Below are 4736 nucleotides of genomic sequence, written 5' to 3'. Positions count from 1 at the left end.
AAAAAAAAAAAAAAAAAAAAAAAAAATTCAATTTGCAATGACTTGGCCTTGTATTTCCAGATATTTACAATATCTGACCATCTGCAGGAGGCTAATTTACAAATGTGTAATGCAAGAAAGACTGTTTGAGTAGGGGCTAATATTGTGAGTGGTAGGTTTATTAGTGAATTACTTCACGAGTGTTTCCATGCCATGAAAGAGGAGCTTTGATATTCTTATTTTGATCTAGCTTGAATAACCTAAACTTGAGGAAATTTACTGTTGGGAGTGAGTGCAGGTGGGTCTGAGCTCTGAGCAAGGGATAAGATTTCTCTGAAGTGAGGTGGAGCCCTGCTGTGTGAGGCTGGAAAGAACTGCTTTCCAGGGGACGTGGGTCTGAGAATCAAGAACACAAGAGTTGGTGTGCCGTATAGGGAATTTTGTTAAGGGTTTAATAGTGGAATGATTTTTCCTTAGGCAATGGGAATGTCAGGTTTGGTGAGTGTTAACAATTCCTTTCCTTCACACATTCTTGTTTATGTTAAAGTTTCTGCATGGTCTACATTTAGGGAAGTGCAGTGTTTTAAAGAATGGACAGGTCTGCAAGACTGCTAAAGACAAGAGAGGCATCACTGGGTGAAAGCCATCCTCTCCTATCCCCAGGGAAAGTGGGAGGAAACTCGATATCTCACTATCAATTTTATTTGAAGGGCAAGAGATCTCAGCTGGCATCTGAGCTGCTGATGGACTTTACTTTTTAAACTAAAGATATTCTGGAATATTTTTCTTCAGTGTGTTTTAGAATCGAAAAAACATTTTACCAAAAGCAATAGTGGTGGTCCTGAAAATTTTTATGTGGATTAAAATTTTGTAAACCAAATCACAGATGTCAATTGTCATGCATAAAGATTGCATGTTATTTTATCTTGATTTTAAACTAATCTTTAATTAGCAATGCTTACTAACATGTTTTCCTGCTCTTTAATTATTTGCCTTTTATTTTCTTTTGCTGAACAAATCTTTTTAGTTAAGTGGCATCCAAACTATTTTAGTTATAAACAAACATTTTAATCTACCCAAAGTGATCTTATTTAATCTTTTTTAAAGACTATTTAAAAATTTTTAAAGCTTATTTTCTTAATCTTTTAGTAAAGCCAATAAATCTTTATAACAGGAATGGAAAACTTTATTTCATCTATTTTGTGGTTTGGATGCCAAAATATCAGGTTTGTATACATAATCACTTTCTTCAAAGGCTTTTAGTGGACCTAAAGCTAAAAGCTAAGCTCTTTGTCTAAAATTGACCTATTTATTAGGTTGGTGCAAAAGTAATTGCTGTTTCTGCCGTTATAAGTAATGGCAAAATATTTTATTTATTTATTTATTTTGAGATGGGTCTCACTCTGTCACCCAGGCTGGAGTGCAGTGGTGCAATCTCGGCTCACTGCAACCTCCGCCTCCTGGGTTCAAGTGATTCTCTTGCCTCAGTCTCCCAAATAGCTGGGACTATAGGAATGGTCCACCACGCCTGGATAATGTTTGTATTTTTTAGTAGAGATGGGGTTTCACCATATTGGACAGGATGGTCTTGAACTCCTGACCTCGTGACCCACCTGCCTCGGCCTCCCAGAGTGCTGGGATTACAGGCATGAGTCACCATGACTGGCTGGCAAAATATTAATATCAATATTATAGAGAAGTAGTAGGATTAATATCAATATAAACATTAATGTTAATATCAATATAAATATTAATTCTACTACTTCCCTATAGATATCCCCATTCAACTATACCAGTGTTCTGTTGTACCCAAGTTTGCTGTGCTCACTATTCTATTTCTTCAGCCAGTGCTATTATTCCTCTGTGTTTTCTGGAACACATCCTTCTAGCTTCTTCCTTCTAGGTTCATTTTCATCTCAGCTCTTTCCCTCAAGATGCTAATTGTAACAATTTCAACTCCAGGCTGGTATTTCCCTCCTTTCATTTCACAGGACAGCTATAATCTGGCCTTCAGCCATGCCACTTTGAAGTGTTTTTAGGCAACTGCTGTTTATATCATTAATTAAGTTACTCCACAAGTATTTATTGAGACCCCACTATGTACCAGGCACCGTGTCAGGGCTGAAGATGGAGTGGTAAACAAAATCATTTGCCCTTGAGGAATCTGCAGTCTAGTTGAGGAGATTATCATTACGAAACATCAGCTCTCCTCCCTATGCTCCCCCAATCTCACAAATAGCTGTATGATACTAATTTTTCTAGATTCAGTGAAGGAGTGCACAGGGCTCTAGGAGAAAGTATAATGAGGGATGCAGCCTTAGAGAGACAGGACATGTTCCCTCTGCTCCCAGGTTCTGGTAAGTGATATTTAAGCCAAGAACCAATGATAGGTTGGAGTTTGCCAAATCAGAGTGCTGGGAAAGCTATGGAAAGTGAAAAAGAATGGCGTGGCCAAAGGCTCTAAGGCAGGCAGGCGCCAGGCTGATTGCAGTGTTAGGAAAAGGTTGTAAACTCCTTGACAGCACAGACCATGCCTTAGATCTCTTTGTGCCCTGCTACGTCCTAATGGAAATGTGATTACCGTTAACATAGTGATGATGTTAAATTACACAGCATTTCTTGATCTGAAAATTAGTATGTAATTTTCTATTTCAGCTTTTTTTTTTAAACCCTGGGAATAAGAAGAAATGTGACAACTTTTCTAAACTCATCTTTCATCTTTTGATCAGCCTCTGTTCAGTTTAAAGCATAGCAATAGAATTTCACAAGAAGCCACACCCAAAGTAATTAACTTATTGTGTGAAATCCTACCTATAGTATATAAATAGGTTTTATTTAACAGCTATGAAAGAAAAGGCACAATATTGGAAATGGTTGCCAAATAAGTTATTTATATTTTTCATCACTAAACTTTAGTTTGCTTTAGAAGGAAATGGGAAAAAAATATTTCTGTGATTACTTTCATTACTTAAAAAAATACTTGATACTCAATTTTATTGCTCAAATAATGTCCTCTGGAGTGATAGCAGTATTTCTCCTCAGAGTCCCTGTGCATGTTTCTGTTGTTGTGGAGGGAACAAGGGATCTGAGGACAAGGTGGGATGTACCAGAGAAACTGGGTGGTAACAGAAAACAGCCCCCTGCCCCCGACAGCTATGGCCACCAAAATAACCAGGATCATTTTGGAAGATCCGTCTGCCCAGTGCGGGGGTAGAATTCCCCATGGTGACCTGTGACTGTTCCCTGAGACAGGGAAGGCCAAGCAGGTCCTGGGTGGGAAGGCAGGAGGACAGTATTTCACCATGTTGCTGTTTCCTAGCCTTGAGTTGGGTACATGAGTTGAGAACTGGGAAAATGTGGGGATTCACCATCATAGACACATAAACAGATATACTTCAGCAGGCAGGCATCCCAGAGCTATGCAGAAAGGAACCATGGCCCCTGGCTCTCCGGAGTGTACAGGCAGGCCCCCAGAGCCCTAGTTCATCTTGGTTCATACCAGATGTTCCACTGATAGTGATTATGCTAGTTATTAGAAAAGAGAATCCATGTTCATTTGTGAATATTTCCCAAAGCCATCTATAGGATTAGGTAGCATTCAAGACAGAAAACCATGAAGTACCAGAGTACTACCTACTGCACACTTACTGTCATTAGAGTTGATTTGTGTTTGGAAGAGATCATTTGGAAACTTTTACATTGAGTTAGTGCAGAAAAATAAATCATGCCCAGCTTTAGGATCAGAATTCTCACTCAGTCACTCATATTGCATGGGACTTCCTGACATCTTTCTTAAACCTTTTGATAACTGCTCTGGGCAGTTCAGTTAGACTCTTTCACTATACAAAGCAAATCATTTTCTCATGCCAGTGTCAGTTCAGTTCAATGCACGAAGAAGTCTTTTTGATTTCTTTGTGCTTTTTCAGAAATAATTTCTAATTCAAGTGGAAAACTTTAAATGGGTCTCATAGAGGATTTTGCTCATGGAGAGGGAAGCCTTCAATGGATCCAAGTAAGATCTTTTCTCTCAAGGCCTGGGACAAAACTCAAGGCCTGGGAGTTGGGAGAAGCTCAAGAAGGCATCAGGAGTCATAGCCCCAGGAGGGCGATAGTGAGAGGGTTGTGAAGCCCTCCTTCCCTTTGGTCGTCCTTGATTCTTCTCCTGCCCGTAACCCATATATCCAGTGCATTAGCAAGTCCTGTTGATTCTATCTGTGAAAACGCATCTCACCTCTATTCGCTCTTTCACCTAATTCCAGGCCACCATCATCTCTTTCTTGGACTGTTATAACACCTGTTGTCTCTCTATGGCCACTCTTGTCCACCTACAGCTTATTTTCCAGAGCAGCAAGAGCTTCTTAAATGCATGCTGGAGTGTAATCCCCGACTTCATACCTAGGAGGATTTTTCATTTCATTTTGAATAAACTCCAAGGCCATAATTTACTATTGACATGCTCTGTTCCCTACCTCTCTCTTTAACCTTATTTTGTGTTCCTCTCCCCATTGTCAGCCAGCTCTAGCCTCACTGAACTTCTTTCCCTTCCTTCAATGTGCTAAACTTCCAGCACTTTGACATAGGCTACTCCCTCTGCCTGGAACACTGTTTCCCATCTCTTTGCATGGCTGACTGCTTTCATTTTTGAATCTTAGCTTAAATGTCTGAACCTTACAGAAGGCTTTCCTGACACTGTCTTTAATACAACTCCAACCTGCTTTACAGATTTTGTCTGTTCACATCTATTTTTGTTTGCCTCC

This window comes from Cebus imitator, unplaced genomic scaffold (genome assembly GCF_001604975.1).
Source record: "Cebus imitator isolate Cc_AM_T3 unplaced genomic scaffold, Cebus_imitator-1.0 Scaffold108, whole genome shotgun sequence".
Lineage (NCBI taxonomy): Eukaryota > Metazoa > Chordata > Mammalia > Primates > Cebidae > Cebus > Cebus imitator.
The sequence above is the reverse complement of the archived record's forward strand: the minus strand, read 5'-3'. Positions refer to the sequence as shown.